The following is a 20649-nucleotide window of genomic DNA, read 5'->3' as shown; positions in this document are numbered from 1 at the left end:
CGTGGTCTTTGTTACACTCCAAAAAATAGAAAGAAAATGATGGCGAGATCAAGGCATCGTGAGAAATAAGTCATATTATGGTTCTTATGATCTCGTCAGATCATTAGGTTAAAACCAGATAAAGATACATTTTTATGGTTGATTAAACTACATTAACAAAACCTCCTTAAACAACCAGTACACAACCTGACCACAACATAAAATACATCATAACGATGTCATTGCAACCTCTTTTGCTTGCTGGGAAGAGTTTCTCCCTGGTATGACAATGACCATATGGTTGTACTCTAGAATAATCCTTGGCAAATGCGCCATCACCTCTCTGAGCCTTAAACTCATAACTCAGGAACGTTATTACAGTTTGTCCCCGTCGCCCATGGTCAGCACTCTGGTTCATGCATGCAGTACTCCACTCAAATAATGATGAAATAAGAGGCAGCGCGTTAGGTTGTAAATGCTGTCCTTGATGGCAGAGGAGAGCCTTTTAATCTGGGAACAGACTACTGTACGTGTGCACCCCCCCTTTACACTCAGTAACATCAGGAGAACCATCATAAAACACAGTTTGAGTTGTATTAAGTGATAACTAGATAACAATTTCTACCTTTGATAAAGTACCAGTCAAAAGTTTGGACACACCTACTCATTCCAGGGTTTTTCTTTATTTTTGCTATTTACTACATTGTAGAATAATAGTGAAGACTAAAACTATGAAATAACTCATTTGGAATCACGTAGTAACCAAAAAAGTGTTTAACAAATCAAAATACATTTTATATTTGAGATTCTTCAAAGTAGCCACCCTTTGCCTTGATGACAGCTTCGCACACTCTTGGCATTCTCTCAACCAATAGTTGTTTAGTAAACTGATACATTAACTTGCTTGGCTGTAGGTCATGTAGCGTTTTGTTACATGCATTGGTTACTTTCATTTGTGTGTAGTTGAATATATTCCCGCCACAGTGTGACTGTTGGCGGAATTTTGGACATCCTTTACTCATCTCATATGTGCATACTGTATTCTATTCTACTGTATTTTAGTCAATGTCACTCCATCTAAAATTGATACATTTCTTCATTCCATTCTTTTACTTTTAGATGAGTGTATTGTTGTGAATTGTTTGATATTACTGCACTGTTGGAGCTAGAAACACAAGCATTTAGTTAGATACTACTGCACTGTTGGAGCTAGAAACACAAGCATTTAGTTAGATACTACTGCACTGTTGGAGCTAGAAACACAAGCATTTAGTTAGATACTACTGCACTGTTGGAGCTAGAAACACAAGCATTTAGTTAGATATTACTGCACTGTTGGAGCCAGAAACACAAGCATTTAGTTAGATACTACTGCACTGTTGGAGCTAGGAACACAAGCATTTAGTTTGATACTACTGCACTGTTGGAGCTAGGAACACAAGCATTTAGTTAGATATTACTGCACTGTTGGAGCCAGAAACACAAGCATTTAGTTAGATACTACTGCACTGTTGGAGCTAGGAACACAAGCATTTAGTTAGATACTACTGCACTGTTGGAGCTAGGAACACAAGCATTTAGTTAGATACTACTGCACTGTTGGAGCCAGAAACACAAGCATTTAGTTAGATATTACTGCACTGTTGGAGCTAGGAACACAAGCATTTAGTTAGATACTACTGTACTGTTGGAGCCAGAAACACAAGCATTTAGTTAGATACTACTGCACTGTTGGAGCTAGGAACACAAGCATTTAGTTAGATACTACTGCACTGTTGGAGCTAGGAACACAAGCATTTAGTTAGATATTACTGCACTGTTGGAGCTAGGAACACAAGCATTTAGTTAGATACTACTGCACTGTTGGAGCCAGAAACACAAGCATTTAGTTAGATATTACTGCACTGTTGGAGCTGGGAACACAAGCATTTAGTTAGATACTACTGCACTGTTGGAGCTAGGAACACAAGCATTTAGTTAGATACTACTGCACTGTTGGAGCCAGAAACACAAGCATTTAGTTAGATACTACTGCACTGTTGGAGCTAGGAACACAAGCATTTAGTTAGATACTCCTGTACTGTTGGAGCCAGAAACACAAGCATTTAGTTAGATACTACTGCACTGTTGGAGCTAGGAACACAAGCATTTAGTTTGATACTACTGCACTGTTGGAGCTAGGAACACAAGCATTTAGTTAGATATTACTGCACTGTTGGAGCCAGAAACACAAGCATTTAGTTAGATACTACTGCACTGTTGGAGCTAGGAACACAAGCATTTAGTTAGATACTACTGCACTGTTGGAGCCAGAAACACAAGCATTTAGTTAGATACTACTGCACTGTTGGAGCTAGGAACACAAGCATTTAGTTAGATACTACTGTACTGTTGGAGCCAGAAACACAAGCATTTAGTTAGATACTACTGCACTGTTGGAGCTAGGAACACAAGCATTTAGTTTGATACTACTGCACTGTTGGAGCTAAGAACACAAGCATTTAGTTAGATATTACTGCACTGATGGAGCAAGAAACACAAGCATTTAGTTAGATATTACTGCACTGTTGGAGCCAGAAACACAAGCATTTAGTTAGATACTACTGCACTGTTGGAACTAGGAACACAAGCATTTAGTTAGATACTACTGCACTGTTGGAGCCAGAAACACAAGCATTTAGTTAGATACTACTGCACTGTTGGAACTAGGAACACAAGCATTTAGTTTGATACTACTGCACTGTTGGAGCTAGGAACACAAGCATTTAGTTAGATATTACTGTACTGTTGGAGCCAGAAACACAAGCATTTAGTTAGATACTACTGCACTGTTGAAGCTAGGAACACAAGCATTTAGTTAGATACTACTGCACTGTTGGAGCTAGGAACACAAGCATTTAGTTAGATATTACTGTACTGTTGGAGCTAGGAACACAAGCATTTAGTTAGATATTACTGCACTGTTGGAGCCAGAAACACAAGCATTTAGTTAGATACTACTGCACTGTTGGAGCTAGGAACACAAGCATTTAGTTAGATACTACTGCACTGTTGGAGCTAGGAACACAAGCATTTAGTTAGATACTCCTGTACTGTTGGAGCCAGAAACACAAGCATTTAGTTAGATACTACTGCACTGTTGGAGCTAGGAACACAAGCATTTAGTTTGATACTACTGCACTGTTGGAGCTAGGAACACAAGCATTTAGTTTGATACTACTGCACTGTTGGAGCTAGGAACACAAGCATTTAGTTAGATACTACTGTACTGTTGGAGCTAGGAACACAAGCATTTAGTTAGATACTACTGCACTGTTGGAGCCAGAAACACAAGCATTTAGTTAGATATTACTGCACTGTTGGAACTAGGAACACAAGCATTTAGTTAGATACTACTGCACTGTTGGAGCCAGAAACACAAGCATTTAGTTAGATACTACTGCACTGTTGGAGCTAGGAACACAAGCATTTAGTTTGATACTACTGCACTGTTGGAGCTAGGAACACAAGCATTTAGTTAGATACTACTGTACTGTTGGAGCTAGGAACACAAGCATTTAGTTAGATACTACTGCACTGTTGGAGCCAGAAACACAAGCATTTAGTTAGATACTACTGCACTGTTGGAACTAGGAACACAAGCATTTAGTTTGATACTACTGCACTGTTGGAGCTAGGAACACAAGCATTTAGTTAGATATTACTGCACTGTTGGAGCCAGAAACACAAGCATTTAGTTAGATACTACTGCACTGTTGGAGCTAGGAACACAAGCATTTAGTTAGATACTACTGCACTGTTGGAGCGAGGAACACAAGCATTTAGTTAGATATTACTGTACTGTTGGAGCTAGGAACACATTAAGCATTTAGTTAGATATTACTGCACTGTTGGAGCCAGAAACACAAGCATTTAGTTAGATACTACTGCACTGTTGGAGCTAGGAACACAAGCATTTAGTTAGATACTACTGCACTGTTGGAGCCAGAAACACAAGCATTTAGTTAGATACTACTGCACTGTTGGAGCTAGGAACACAAGCATTTAGTTAGATACTACTGTACTGTTGGAGCCAGAAACACAAGCATTTAGTTAGATACTACTGCACTGTTGGAGCTAGGAACACAAGCATTTAGTTAGATACTACTGCACTGTTGGAGCTGCATTTAGTTAGATATTACTGTACTGTTGGAGCTAGGAACACAAGCATTTAGTTAGATATTACTGCACTGTTGGAGCCAGAAACACAAGCATTTAGTTAGATATTACTGCACTGTTGGAGCTAGGAACACAAGCATTTAGTTAGATACTACTGCACTGTTGGAGCCAGAAACACAAGCATTTAGTTAGATATTACTGCACTGTTGGAGCCAGAAACACAAGCATTTAGTTAGATACTACTGCACTGTTGGAGCTAGGAACACAAGCATTTAGTTTGATACTACTGCACCGTTGGAGCTAGGAACACAAGCATTTAGTTAGATACTACTGTACTGTTGGAGCTAGGAACACAAGCATTTAGTTAGATACTACTGCACTGTTGGAGCCAGAAACACAAGCATTTAGTTAGATACTACTGCACTGTTGGAGCTAGGAACACAAGCATTTAGTTAGATATTACTGCACTGTTGGAGCCAGAAACACAAGCATTTAGTTAGATATTACTGCACTGTTGGAGCTAGGAACACAAGCATTTAGTTAGATACTACTGCACTGTTGGAGCCAGAAACACAAGCATTTAGTTAGATATTACTGCACTGTTGGAGCCAGAAACACAAGCATTTAGTTAGATACTACTGCACTGTTGGAGCTAGGAACACAAGCATTTAGTTTGATACTACTGCACTGTTGGAGCCAGAAACACAAGCATTTAGTTAGATACTACTGCACTGTTGGAGCTAGGAACACAAGCATTTAGTTTGATACTACTGCACTGTTGGAGCTAGGAACACAAGCATTTAGTTAGATATTACTGCAATGTTGGAGCCAGAAACACAAGCATTTAGTTTGATACTACTGCACTGTTGGAGCTAGGAACACAAGCATTTAGTTAGATACTACTGTACTGTTGGAGCTAGGAACACAAGCATTTAGTTAGATACTACTGCACTGTTGGAGCCAGAAACACAAGCATTTAGTTAGATACTACTGCACTGTTGGAACTAGGAACACAAGCATTTAGTTTGATACTACTGCACTGTTGGAGCTAGGAACACAAGCATTTAGTTAGATATTACTGCACTGTTGGAGCCAGAAACACAAGCATTTAGTTAGATACTACTGCACTGTTGGAGCTAGGAACACAAGCATTTAGTTAGATACTACTGCACTGTTGGAGCGAGGAACACAAGCATTTAGTTAGATATTACTGTACTGTTGGAGCTAGGAACACAAGCATTTAGTTAGATATTACTGCACTGTTGGAGCCAGAAACACAAGCATTTAGTTAGATACTACTGCACTGTTGGAGCTAGGAACACAAGCATTTAGTTAGATACTACTGCACTGTTGGAGCCAGAAACACAAGCATTTAGTTAGATACTACTGCACTGTTGGAGCTAGGAACACAAGCATTTAGTTAGATACTACTGTACTGTTGGAGCCAGAAACACAAGCATTTAGTTAGATACTACTGCACTGTTGGAGCTAGGAACACAAGCATTTAGTTAGATACTACTGCACTGTTGGAGCTAGGAACACAAGCATTTAGTTAGATATTACTGTACTGTTGGAGCTAGGAACACAAGCATTTAGTTAGATATTACTGCACTGTTGGAGCCAGAAACACAAGCATTTAGTTAGATATTACTGCACTGTTGGAGCTAGGAACACAAGCATTTAGTTAGATACTACTGCACTGTTGGAGCCAGAAACACAAGCATTTAGTTAGATATTACTGCACTGTTGGAGCCAGAAACACAAGCATTTAGTTAGATACTACTGCACTGTTGGAGCTAGGAACACAAGCATTTAGTTAGATACTACTGCACTGTTGGAGCTAGGAACACAAGCATTTAGTTAGATACTACTGCACTGTTGGAGCTAGGAACACAAGCATTTAGTTAGATACTACTGCACTGTTGGAGCCAGAAACACAAGCATTTAGTTAGATACTACTGCACTGTTGGAGCTAGGAACACAAGCATTTAGTTAGATACTACTGCACTGTTGGAGCTAGGAACACAAGCATTTAGTTAGATATTACTGCACTGTTGGAGCTAGGAACACAAGCATTTAGTTAGATACTACTGCACTGTTGGAGCCAGAAACACAAGCATTTAGTTAGATACTACTGCACTGTTGGAGCTAGGAACACAAGCATTTAGTTTGATACTACTGCACTGTTGGAGCTAGGAACACAAGCATTTAGTTAGATACTACTGCACTGTTGGAGCTAGGAACACAAGCATTTAGTTTGATACTACTGCACTGTTGGAGCTAGGAACACAAGCATTTAGTTAGATATTACTGCACTGTTGGAGCCAGAAACACAAGCATTTAGTTAGATACTACTGCACTGTTGGAGCTAGGAACACAAGCATTTAGTTAGATACTACTGCACTGTTGGAGCCAGAAACACAAGCATTTAGTTAGATACTACTGCACTGTTGGAGCTAGGAACACAAGCATTTAGTTAGATACTACTGTACTGTTGGAGCCAGAAACACAAGCATTTAGTTAGATACTACTGCACTGTTGGAGCTAGGAACACAAGCATTTAGTTTGATACTACTGCACTGTTGGAGCTAAGAACACAAGCATTTAGTTAGATATTACTGCACTGATGGAGCAAGAAACACAAGCATTTAGTTAGATATTACTGCACTGTTGGAGCCAGAAACACAAGCATTTAGTTAGATACTACTGCACTGTTGGAACTAGGAACACAAGCATTTAGTTAGATACTACTGCACTGTTGGAGCCAGAAACACAAGCATTTAGTTAGATACTACTGCACTGTTGGAACTAGGAACACAAGCATTTAGTTTGATACTACTGCACTGTTGGAGCTAGGAACACAAGCATTTAGTTAGATATTACTGTACTGTTGGAGCCAGAAACACAAGCATTTAGTTAGATACTACTGCACTGTTGAAGCTAGGAACACAAGCATTTAGTTAGATACTACTGCACTGTTGGAGCTAGGAACACAAGCATTTAGTTAGATATTACTGTACTGTTGGAGCTAGGAACACAAGCATTTAGTTAGATATTACTGCACTGTTGGAGCCAGAAACACAAGCATTTAGTTAGATACTACTGCACTGTTGGAGCTAGGAACACAAGCATTTAGTTAGATACTACTGCACTGTTGGAGCTAGGAACACAAGCATTTAGTTAGATACTCCTGTACTGTTGGAGCCAGAAACACAAGCATTTAGTTAGATACTACTGCACTGTTGGAGCTAGGAACACAAGCATTTAGTTTGATACTACTGCACTGTTGGAGCTAGGAACACAAGCATTTAGTTAGATATTACTGCACTGTTGGAGCTAGGAACACAAGCATTTAGTTAGATACTACTGTACTGTTGGAGCTAGGAACACAAGCATTTAGTTAGATACTACTGCACTGTTGGAACCAGAAACACAAGCATTTAGTTAGATATTACTGCACTGTTGGAGCTAGGAACACAAGCATTTAGTTAGATACTACTGCACTGTTGGAGCCAGAAACACAAGCATTTAGTTAGATACTACTGCACTGTTGGAGCTAGGAACACAAGCATTTAGTTTGATACTACTGCACTGTTGGAGCTAGGAACACAAGCATTTAGTTAGATACTACTGTACTGTTGGAGCTAGGAACACAAGCATTTAGTTAGATACTACTGCACTGTTGGAGCCAGAAACACAAGCATTTAGTTAGATACTACTGCACTGTTGGAACTAGGAACACAAGCATTTAGTTTGATACTACTGCACTGTTGGAGCTAGGAACACAAGCATTTAGTTAGATATTACTGCACTGTTGGAGCCAGAAACACAAGCATTTAGTTAGATACTACTGCACTGTTGGAGCTAGGAACACAAGCATTTAGTTAGATACTACTGCACTGTTGGAGCGAGGAACACAAGCATTTAGTTAGATATTACTGTACTGTTGGAGCTAGGAACACATTAAGCATTTAGTTAGATATTACTGCACTGTTGGAGCCAGAAACACAAGCATTTAGTTAGATACTACTGCACTGTTGGAGCTAGGAACACAAGCATTTAGTTAGATACTACTGCACTGTTGGAGCCAGAAACACAAGCATTTAGTTAGATACTACTGCACTGTTGGAGCTAGGAACACAAGCATTTAGTTAGATACTACTGTACTGTTGGAGCCAGAAACACAAGCATTTAGTTAGATACTACTGCACTGTTGGAGCTAGGAACACAAGCATTTAGTTAGATACTACTGCACTGTTGGAGCTAGGAACACAAGCATTTAGTTAGATATTACTGCACTGTTGGAGCTAGGAACACAAGCATTTAGTTAGATACTACTGCACTGTTGGAGCCAGAAACACAAGCATTTAGTTAGATACTACTGCACTGTTGGAGCTAGGAACACAAGCATTTAGTTAGATACTACTGCACTGTTGGAGCCAGAAACACAAGCATTTAGTTAGATATTACTGCACTGTTGGAGCCAGAAACACAAGCATTTAGTTAGATACTACTGCACTGTTGGAGCTAGGAACACAAGCATTTAGTTTGATACTACTGCACCGTTGGAGCTAGGAACACAAGCATTTAGTTTGATACTACTGCACCGTTGGAGCTAGGAACACAAGCATTTAGTTAGATACTACTGTACTGTTGGAGCCAGAAACACAAGCATTTAGTTAGATACTACTGCACTGTTGGAGCTAGGAACACAAGCATTTAGTTAGATATTACTGCACTGTTGGAGCCAGAAACACAAGCATTTAGTTAGATATTACTGCACTGTTGGAGCTAGGAACACAAGCATTTAGTTAGATACTACTGCACTGTTGGAGCCAGAAACACAAGCATTTAGTTAGATATTACTGCACTGTTGGAGCCAGAAACACAAGCATTTAGTTAGATACTACTGCACTGTTGGAGCTAGGAACACAAGCATTTAGTTTGATACTACTGCACTGTTGGAGCCAGAAACACAAGCATTTAGTTAGATACTACTGCACTGTTGGAGCTAGGAACACAAGCCTTTAGTTTGATACTACTGCACTGTTGGAGCTAGGAACACACGCATTTAGTTAGATATTACTGCAATGTTGGAGCCAGAAACACAAGCATTTAGTTTGATACTACTGCACTGTTGGAGCTAGGAACACAAGCATTTAGTTAGATACTACTGTACTGTTGGAGCTAGGAACACAAGCATTTAGTTAGATACTACTGCACTGTTGGAGCCAGAAACACAAGCATTTAGTTAGATACTACTGCACTGTTGGAACTAGGAACACAAGCATTTAGTTTGATACTACTGCACTGTTGGAGCTAGGAACACAAGCATTTAGTTAGATATTACTGCACTGTTGGAGCCAGAAACACAAGCATTTAGTTAGATACTACTGCACTGTTGGAGCTAGGAACACAAGCATTTAGTTAGATACTACTGCACTGTTGGAGCGAGGAACACAAGCATTTAGTTAGATATTACTGTACTGTTGGAGCTAGGAACACATTAAGCATTTAGTTAGATATTACTGCACTGTTGGAGCCAGAAACACAAGCATTTAGTTAGATACTACTGCACTGTTGGAGCTAGGAACACAAGCATTTAGTTAGATACTACTGCACTGTTGGAGCCAGAAACACAAGCATTTAGTTAGATACTACTGCACTGTTGCAGCTAGGAACACAAGCATTTAGTTAGATACTACTGTACTGTTGGAGCCAGAAACACAAGCATTTAGTTAGATACTACTGCACTGTTGGAGCTAGGAACACAAGCATTTAGTTAGATACTACTGCACTGTTGGAGCTAGGAACACACGCATTTAGTTAGATATTACTGTACTGTTGGAGCTAGGAACACAAGCATTTAGTTAGATATTACTGCACTGTTGGAGCCAGAAACACAAGCATTTAGTTAGATATTACTGCACTGTTGGAGCTAGGAACACAAGCATTTAGTTAGATACTACTGCACTGTTGGAGCCAGAAACACAAGCATTTAGTTAGATATTACTGCACTGTTGGAGCTAGGAACACAAGCATTTAGTTAGATACTACTGTACTGTTGGAGCCAGAAACACAAGCATTTAGTTAGATACTACTGCACCGTTGGAGCTAGGAACACAAGCATTTAGTTAGATACTACTGTACTGTTGGAGCTAGGAACACAAGCATTTAGTTAGATACTACTGCACTGTTGGAGCCAGAAACACAAGCATTTAGTTAGATACTACTGCACTGTTGGAACTAGGAACACGAGCATTTAGTTAGATACTACTGCACTGTTGGAGCTAGGAACACAAGCATTTAGTTAGATATTACTGTACTGTTGGAGCTAGGAACACAAGCATTTAGTTAGATATTACTGCACTGTTGGAGCCAGAAACACAAGCATTTAGTTAGATACTACTGCACTGTTGGAGCTAGGAACACAAGCATTTAGTTAGATACTACTGTACTGTTGGAGCCAGAAACACAAGCATTTAGTTAGATACTACTGCACTGTTGGAGCTAGGAACACAATCATTTAGTTTGATACTACTGCACTGTTGGAGCTAAGAACACAAGCATTTAGTTAGATATTACTGCACTGATGGAGCAAGAAACACAAGCATTTAGTTAGATACTACTGCACTGTTGGAGCTAGGAACACAAGCATTTAGTTAGATACTACTGTACTGTTGGAGCCAGAAACACAAGCATTTAGTTAGATACTACTGCACTGTTGGAGCTAGGAACACAAGCATTTAGTTAGATACTACTGCACTGTTGGAGCTAGGAACACAAGCATTTAGTTAGATATTACTGTACTGTTGGAGCTAGGAACACAAGCATTTAGTTAGATATTACTGCACTGTTGGAGCCAGAAACACAAGCATTTAGATAGATATTACTGCACTGTTGGAGCTAGGAACACAAGCATTTAGTTAGATACTACTGCACTGTTGGAGCCAGAAACACAAGCATTTAGTTAGATACTACTGCACTGTTGGAGCTAGGAACACAAGCATTTAGTTTGATACTACTGCACCGTTGGAGCTAGGAACACAAGCATTTAGTTAGATACTACTGCACTGTTGGAACTAGGAACACAAGCATTTAGTTTGATACTACTGCACTGTTGGAGCTAGGAACACAAGCATTTAGTTAGATATTACTGCACTGTTGGAGCCAGAAACACAAGCATTTAGTTAGATACTACTGCACTGTTGGAGCTAGGAACACAAGCATTTAGTTAGATATTACTGCACTGTTGGAGCTAGGAACACAAGCATTTAGTTAGATACTACTGCACTGTTGGAGCTAGGAACACAAGCATTTAGTTAGATATTACTGTACTGTTGGAGCTAGGAACACAAGCATTTAGTTAGATATTACTGCACTGTTGGAGCCAGAAACACAAGCATTTAGTTAGATATTACTGCACTGTTGGAGCTAGGAACACAAGCATTTAGTTAGATACTACTGCACTGTTGGAGCCAGAAACACAAGCATTTAGTTAGATATTACTGCACTGTTGGAGCCAGAAACACAAGCATTTAGTTAGATACTACTGCACTGTTGGAGCTAGGAACACAAGCATTTAGTTTGATACTACTGCACTGTTGGAGCCAGAAACACAAGCATTTAGTTAGATACTACTGCACTGTTGGAGCTAGGAACACAAGCATTTAGTTAGATATTACTGCACTGTTGGAGCCAGAAACACAAGCATTTAGTTAGATACTACTGCACTGTTGGAACTAGGAACACAAGCATTTAGTTAGATACTACTGCACTGTTGGAGCTAGGAACACAAGCATTTAGTTAGATATTACTGTACTGTTGGAGCTAGGAACACAAGCATTTAGTTAGATATTACTGCACTGTTGGAGCCAGAAACACAAGCATTTAGTTAGATACTACTGCACTGTTGGAGCTAGGAACACAAGCATTTAGTTAGATACTACTGTACTGTTGGAGCCAGAAACACAAGCATTTAGTTAGATACTACTGCACTGTTGGAGCTAGGAACACAAGCATTTAGTTTGATACTACTGCACTGTTGGAGCTAAGAACACAAGCATTTAGTTAGATATTACTGCACTGATGGAGCAAGAAACACAAGCATTTAGTTAGATACTACTGCACTGTTGGAGCTAGGAACACAAGCATTTAGTTAGATACTACTGTACTGTTGGAGCCAGAAACACAAGCATTTAGTTAGATACTACTGCACTGTTGGAGCTAGGAACACAAGCATTTAGTTAGATACTACTGCACTGTTGGAGCTAGGAACACAAGCATTTAGTTAGATATTACTGTACTGTTGGAGCTAGGAACACAAGCATTTAGTTAGATATTACTGCACTGTTGGAGCCAGAAACACAAGCATTTAGATAGATATTACTGCACTGTTGGAGCTAGGAACACAAGCATTTAGTTAGATACTACTGCACTGTTGGAGCCAGAAACACAAGCATTTAGTTAGATACTACTGCACTGTTGGAGCTAGGAACACAAGCATTTAGTTTGATACTACTGCACCGTTGGAGCTAGGAACACAAGCATTTAGTTAGATACTACTGCACTGTTGGAACTAGGAACACAAGCATTTAGTTTGATACTACTGCACTGTTGGAGCTAGGAACACAAGCATTTAGTTAGATATTACTGCACTGTTGGAGCCAGAAACACAAGCATTTAGTTAGATACTACTGCACTGTTGGAGCTAGGAACACAAGCATTTAGTTAGATACTACTGCACTGTTGGAGCGAGGAACTCAAGCATTTAGTTAGATATTACTGTACTGTTGGAGCTAGGAACACAAGCATTTAGTTATATATTACTGCACTGTTGGAGCCAGAAACACAAGCATTTAGTTAGATATTACTGCACTGTTGGAGCTAGGAACACAAGCATTTAGTTAGATACTACTGCACTGTTGGAGCTAGGAACACAAGCATTTAGTTAGATATTACTGTACTGTTGGAGCTAGGAACACAAGCATTTAGTTAGATATTACTGCACTGTTGGAGCCAGAAACACAAGCATTTAGTTAGATATTACTGCACTGTTGGAGCTAGGAACACAAGCATTTAGTTAGATACTACTGCACTGTTGGAGCCAGAAACACAAGCATTTAGTTAGATATTACTGCACTGTTGGAGCCAGAAACACAAGCATTTAGTTAGATACTACTGCACTGTTGGAGCTAGGAACACAATCATTTAGTTAGATACTACTGCACTGTTGGAGCCAGAAACACAAGCATTTAGTTAGATATTACTGCACTTTTGGAGCCAGAAACACAAGCATTTAGTTAGATATTACTGCACTGTTGGAGCTAGGAACACAAGCATTTAGTTAGATACTACTGCACTGTTGGAGCCAGAAACACAAGCATTTAGTTAGATATTACTGCACTGTTGGAGCCAGAAACACAAGCATTTAGTTAGATACTACTGCACTGTTGGAGCTAGGAACACAAGCATTTAGTTTGATACTACTGCACCGTTGGAGCTTGGAACACAAGCATTTAGTTAGATACTACTGTACTGTTGGAGCTAGGAACACAAGCATTTAGTTAGATACTACTGCACTGTTGGAGCTAGGAACATAAGCATTTAGTTAGATACTACTGCACTGTTGGAGCCAGAAACACAAGCATTTAGTTAGATACTACTGCACTGTTGGAGCTAGGAACACAAGCATTTAGTTTGATACTACTGCACTGTTGGAGCCAGAAACACAAGCATTTAGTTAGATACTACTGCACTGTTGGAGCTAGGAACACAAGCATTTAGTTAGATACTCCTGTACTGTTGGAGCCAGAAACACAAGCATTTAGTTAGATACTACTGCACTGTTGGAGCTAGGAACACAAGCATTTAGTTAGATATTACTGCAATGTTGGAGCCAGAAACACAAGCATTTAGTTAGATACTCCTGTACTGTTGGAGCCAGAAACACAAGCATTTAGTTAGATACTACTGCACTGTTGGAGCTAGGAACACAAGCATTTAGTTAGATATTACTGCAATGTTGGAGCCAGAAACACAAGCATTTAGATAGATATTACTGCACTGTTGGAGCTAGGAACACAAGTATTTAGTTAGATACTACTGCACTGTTGGAGCCAGAAACACAAGCATTTAGTTAGATACTACTGCACTGTTGGAGCTAGGAACACAAGCATTTAGTTTGATACTACTGCACCGTTGGAGCTAGGAACACAAGCATTTAGTTAGATACTACTGCACTGTTGGAACTAGGAACACAAGCATTTAGTTTGATACTACTGCACTGTTGGAGCTAGGAACACAAGCATTTAGTTAGATATTACTGCACTGTTGGAGCCAGAAACACAAGCATTTAGTTAGATACTACTGCACTGTTGGAGCTAGGAACACAAGCATTTAGTTAGATATTACTGCAATGTTGGAGCCAGAAACACAAGCATTTAGTTAGATACTCCTGTACTGTTGGAGCCAGAAACACAAGCATTTAGTTAGATACTACTGCACTGTTGGAGCTAGGAACACAAGCATTTAGTTAGATATTACTGCAATGTTGGAGCCAGAAACACAAGCATTTAGATAGATATTACTGCACTGTTGGAGCTAGGAACACAAGTATTTAGTTAGATACTACTGCACTGTTGGAGCCAGAAACACAAGCATTTAGTTAGATACTACTGCACTGTTGGAGCTAGGAACACAAGCATTTAGTTTGATACTACTGCACCGTTGGAGCTAGGAACACAAGCATTTAGTTAGATACTACTGCACTGTTGGAACTAGGAACACAAGCATTTAGTTTGATACTACTGCACTGTTGGAGCTAGGAACACAAGCATTTAGTTAGATATTACTGCACTGTTGGAGCCAGAAACACAAGCATTTAGTTAGATACTACTGCACTGTTGGAGCTAGGAACACAAGCATTTAGTTAGATATTACTGTACTGTTGGAGCTAGGAACACAAGCATTTAGTTAGATATTACTGCACTGTTGGAGCCAGAAACACAAGCATTTAGTTAGATATTACTGCACTGTTGGAGCTAGGAACACAAGCATTTAGTTAGATACTACTGCACTGTTGGAGCCAGAAACACAAGCATTTAGTTAGATATTACTGCACTGTTGGAGCCAGAAACACAAGCATTTAGTTAGATACTACTGCACTGTTGGAGCTAGGAACACAAGCATTTAGTTAGATATTACTGTACTGTTGGAGCTAGGAACACAAGCATTTAGTTAGATATTACTGCACTGTTGGAGCCAGAAACACAAGCATTTAGTTAGATATTACTGCACTGTTGGAGCTAGGAACACAAGCATTTAGTTAGATATTACTGTACTGTTGGAGCTAGGAACACAAGCATTTAGTTAGATATTACTGCACTGTTGGAGCCAGAAACACAAGCATTTAGTTAGATACTACTGCACTGTTGGAACTAGGAACACAAGCATTTAGTTAGATACTACTGCACTGTTGGAGCTAGGAACACAAGCATTTAGTTAGATACTACTGTACTGTTGGAGCCAGAAACACAAGCATTTAGTTAGATACTACTGCACTGTTGGAGCTAGGAACACAAGCATTTAGTTTGATACTACTGCACTGTTGGAGCTAAGAACACAAGCATTTAGTTAGATATTACTGCACTGATGGAGCAAGAAACACAAGCATTTAGTTAGATACTACTGCACTGTTGGAGCTAGGAACACAAGCATTTAGTTAGATACTACTGTACTGTTGGAGCCAGAAACACAAGCATTTAGTTAGATACTACTGCACTGTTGGAGCTAGGAACACAAGCATTTAGTTAGATATGACTGTACTGTTGGAGCTAGGAACACAAGCATTTAGTTAGATACTACTGCACTGTTGGAGCCAGAAACACAAGCATTTAGTTAGATATTACTGCACTGTTGGAGCCAGGAACACAAGCATTTAGTTAGATACTACTGCACTGTTGGAGCTAGGAACACAAGCATTTAGTTTGATACTACTGCACTGTTGGAGCTAGGAACACAAGCATTTAGTTTGATACTACTGCACCGTTGGAGCTAGGAACACAAGCATTTAGTTAGATACTACTGTACTGTTGGAACTAGGAACACAAGCATTTAGTTTGATACTACTGCACTGTTGGAGCTAGGAACACAAGCATTTAGTTAGATATTACTGCAATGTTGGATCCAGAAACACAAGCATTTAGTTAGATACTACTGCACTGTTGGAGCTAGGAACACAAGCATTTAGTTAGATACTACTGCACTGTTGGAGCGAGGAACACAAGCATTTAGTTAGATATTACTGTACTGTTGGAGCTAGGAACACAAGCATTTAGTTATATATTACTGCACTGTTGGAGCCAGAAACACAAGCATTTAGTTAGATATTACTGCACTGTTGGAGCTAGGAACACAAGCATTTAGTTAGATATTACTGTACTGTTGGAGCTAGGAACACAAGCATTTAGTTAGATATTACTGCACTGTTGGAGCCAGAAACACAAGCATTTAGTTAGATATTACTGCACTGTTGGAGCTAGGAACACAAGCATTTAGTTAGATACTACTGCACTGTTGGAGCCAGAAACACAAGCATTTAGTTAGATATTACTGCACTGTTGGAGCCAGAAACACAAGCATTTAGTTAGATACTAATGCACTGTTGGAGCTAGGAACACAATCATTTAGTTTGATACTACTGCACTGTTGGAGCCAGAAACACAAGCATTTAGTTAGATACTACTGCACTGTTGGAGCTAGGAACACAAGCATTCAGTTAGATATTACTGTACTGTTGGAGCTAGGAACACAAGCATTTAGTTAGATATTACTGCACTTTTGGAGCCAGAAACACAAGCATTTAGTTAGATATTACTGCACTGTTGGAGCTAGGAACACAAGCATTTAGTTAGATACTACTGCACTGTTGGAGCCAGAAACACAAGCATTTAGTTAGATATTACTGCACTGTTGGAGCCAGAAACACAAGCATTTAGTTAGATACTACTGCACTGTTGGAGCTAGGAACACAAGCATTTAGTTTGATACTACTGCACCGTTGGAGCTTGGAACACAAGCATTTAGTTAGATACTACTGTACTGTTGGAGCTAGGAACACAAGCATTTAGTTAGATACTACTGCACTGTTGGAGCCAGAAACACAAGCATTTAGTTAGATACTACTGCACTGTTGGAACTAGGAACACAAGCATTTAGTTAGATACTACTGCACTGTTGGAGCTAGGAACACAAGCATTTAGTTAGATACTACTGCACTGTTGGAGCCAGAAACACAAGCATTTAGTTAGATACTACTGCACTGTTGGAACTAGGAACACAAGCATTTAGTTAGATACTACTGCACTGTTGGAGCTAGAAACACAAGCATTTAGTTAGATACTACTGCACTGTTGGAGCTAGAAACACAAGCATTTAGTTAGATACTACTGCACTGTTGGAGCTAGGAACACAAGCATTTAGTTAGATATTACTGCACTGTTGGAGCCAGAAACACAAGCATTTAGTTAGATACTACTGCACTGTTGGAGCTAGGAACACAAGCATTTAGTTAGATACTACTGCACTGTTGGAGCTAGGAACACAAGCATTTAGTTAGATATTACTGTACTGTTGGAGCTAGGAACACAAGCATTTAGTTAGATATTACTGCACTGTTGGAGCCAGAAACACAAGCATTTAGTTAGATATTACTGCACTGTTGGAGCTAGGAACACAAGCATTTAGTTAGATACTACTGCACTGTTGGAGCCAGAAACACAAGCATTTAGTTAGATATTACTGCACTGTTGGAGCCAGAAACACAAGCATTTAGTTAGATACTACTGCACTGTTGGAGCCAGGAACACAAGCATTTAGTTAGATACTACTGCACTGTTGGAGCTAGGAACACAAGCATTTAGTTAGATACTACTGTACTGTTGGAACTAGGAACACAAGCATTTAGTTTGATACTACTGCACTGTTGGAGCTAGGAACACAAGCATTTAGTTAGATATTACTGCAATGTTGGATCCAGAAACACAAGCATTTAGTTAGATACTACTGCACTGTTGGAGCTAGGAACACAAGCATTTAGTTAGATACTACTGCACTGTTGGAGCTAGGAACACAAGCATTTAGTTAGATATTACTGTACTGTTGGAGCTAGGAACACAAGCATTTAGTTAGATATTACTGCACTGTTGGAGCCAGAAACACAAGCATTTAGTTAGATATTACTGCACTGTTGGAGCTAGGAACACAAGCATTTAGTTAGATACTACTGCACTGTTGGAGCCAGAAACACAAGCATTTAGTTAGATATTACTGCACTGTTGGAGCCAGAAGCACAAGCATTTAGTTAGATACTACTGCACTGTTGGAGCTAGGAACACACGCATTTAGTTTGATACTACTGTACTGTTGGAGCTAGGAACAAAAGCATTTAGTTAGATACTACTGCACTGTTGGAGCCAGAAACACAAGCATTTAGTTAGATACTACTGCACTGTTGGAACTAGGAACACAAGCATTTAGTTAGATACTACTGCACTGTTGGAGCTAGGAACACAAGCATTTAGTTAGATATTACTGTACTGTTGGAGCTAGGAACACAAGCATTTAGTTAGATATTACTGCACTGTTGGAGCCAGAAACACAAGCATTTAGTTAGATACTACTGCACTGTTGGAGCTAGGAACACAAGCATATTATTTAGTTAGATACCACTGCGCTGTTGGAGCCAGAAACACAAGCATTTAGTTAGATAATACTGCACTGTTGGAGCTAGGAACACAAGCATTTAGTTAAATACTACTGTACTGTTGGAGCCAGAAACACAAGCATTTAGTTAGATACTACTGCACTGTTGGAGCTAGGAACACAGGCATTTAGTTTGATACTACTGCACTGTTGGAGCTAAGAACACAAGCATTTAGTTAGATATTACTGCACTGTTGGAGCCAGAAACACACGCATTTAGTTAGATACTACTGCACTGTTGGAGCTAGGAACACAAGCATTTACTTAGATACTGTTGGAGCCAGAAACACAAGCATTTAGTTAGATATTACTGCACTGTTGGAGCCAGAAACACAAGCATTTAGTTAGATATTACTGCACTGTTGGAGCTAGGAACACAAGCATTTACTTAGATACTGTTGGAGCCAGAAACACAAGCATTTAGTTAGATATTACTGCACTGTTGGAGCCAGAAACACAAGCATTTAGTTAGATACTACTGCACTGTTGGAGCTAGGAACACAAGCATTTAGTTTGATACTACTGCACGTTGGAGCTTGGAACACAAGCATTTAGTTAGATACTACTGTACTGTTGGAGCTAGGAACACAAGCATTTAGTTAGATACTACTGCACTGTTGGAGCTAGGAACATAAGCATTTAGTTAGATACTACTGCACTGTTGGAGCCAGAAACACAAGCATTTAGTTAGATACTACTGCACTGTTGGAGCTAGGAACACAAGCATTTAGTTTGATACTACTGCACTGTTGGAGCCAGAAACACAAGCATTTAGTTAGATACTACTGCACTGTTGGAGCTAGGAACACAAGCATTTAGTTAGATACTCCTGTACTGTTGGAGCCAGAAACACAAGCATTTAGTTAGATACTACTGCACTGTTGGAGCTAGGAACACAAGCATTTAGTTAGATATTACTGCAATGTTGGAGCCAGAAACACAAGCATTTAGTTAGATACTCCTGTACTGTTGGAGCCAGAAACACAAGCATTTAGTTAGATACTACTGCACTGTTGGAGCTAGGAACACAAGCATTTAGTTAGATATTACTGCAATGTTGGAGCCAGAAACACAAGCATTTAGATAGATATTACTGCACTGTTGGAGCTAGGAACACAAGCATTTAGTTAGATACTACTGCACTGTTGGAGCCAGAAACACAAGCATTTAGTTAGATACTACTGCACTGTTGGAGCTAGGAACACAAGCATTTAGTTTGATACTACTGCACTGTTGGAGCTAGGAACACAAGCATTTAGTTAGATACTACTGCACTGTTGGAACTAGGAACACAAGCATTTAGTTTGATACTACTGCACTGTTGGAGCTAGGAACACAAGCATTTAGTTAGATATTACTGCACTGTTGGAGCCAGAAACACAAGCATTTAGTTAGATACTACTGCACTGTTGGAGCTAGAACACAAGCATTTAGTTAGATATTACTGCACTGTTGGAGCTAGGAACACAAGCATTTAGTTAGATACTACTGCACTGTTGGAGCTAGGAACACAAGCATTTAGTTAGATATTACTGTACTGTTGGAGCTAGGAACACAAGCATTTAGTTAGATATTACTGCACTGTTGGAGCCAGAAACACAAGCATTTAGTTAGATATTACTGCACTGTTGGAGCTAGGAACACAAGCATTTAGTTAGATACTACTGCACTGTTGGAGCCAGAAACACAAGCATTTAGTTAGATATTACTGCACTGTTGGAGCCAGAAACACAAGCATTTAGTTAGATA

At 39.5% G+C, this 20649-nt stretch overlaps 2 protein-coding genes across 3 annotated transcripts in view; one reads left to right on the top strand and one right to left on the bottom strand.

Moving 5' to 3' along the window:
* The window catches only part of LOC118402460 (protein disulfide-isomerase TMX3), a 435969-nt gene that overhangs the window by 286320 nt on the left and 129000 nt on the right, over positions 1-20649 (top strand). The window lies entirely within an intron of this gene.
* Positions 1-20649, bottom strand: part of LOC118402461 (cadherin-7-like) — a 175343-nt gene that overhangs the window by 90069 nt on the left and 64625 nt on the right. The window lies entirely within an intron of this gene.

This window comes from Oncorhynchus keta, chromosome 23 (assembly GCF_023373465.1).
Source record: "Oncorhynchus keta strain PuntledgeMale-10-30-2019 chromosome 23, Oket_V2, whole genome shotgun sequence".
Classification (NCBI taxonomy): Eukaryota; Metazoa; Chordata; class Actinopteri; order Salmoniformes; family Salmonidae; genus Oncorhynchus; species Oncorhynchus keta.
This window is presented reverse-complemented; position numbering and strand designations above follow the sequence as displayed.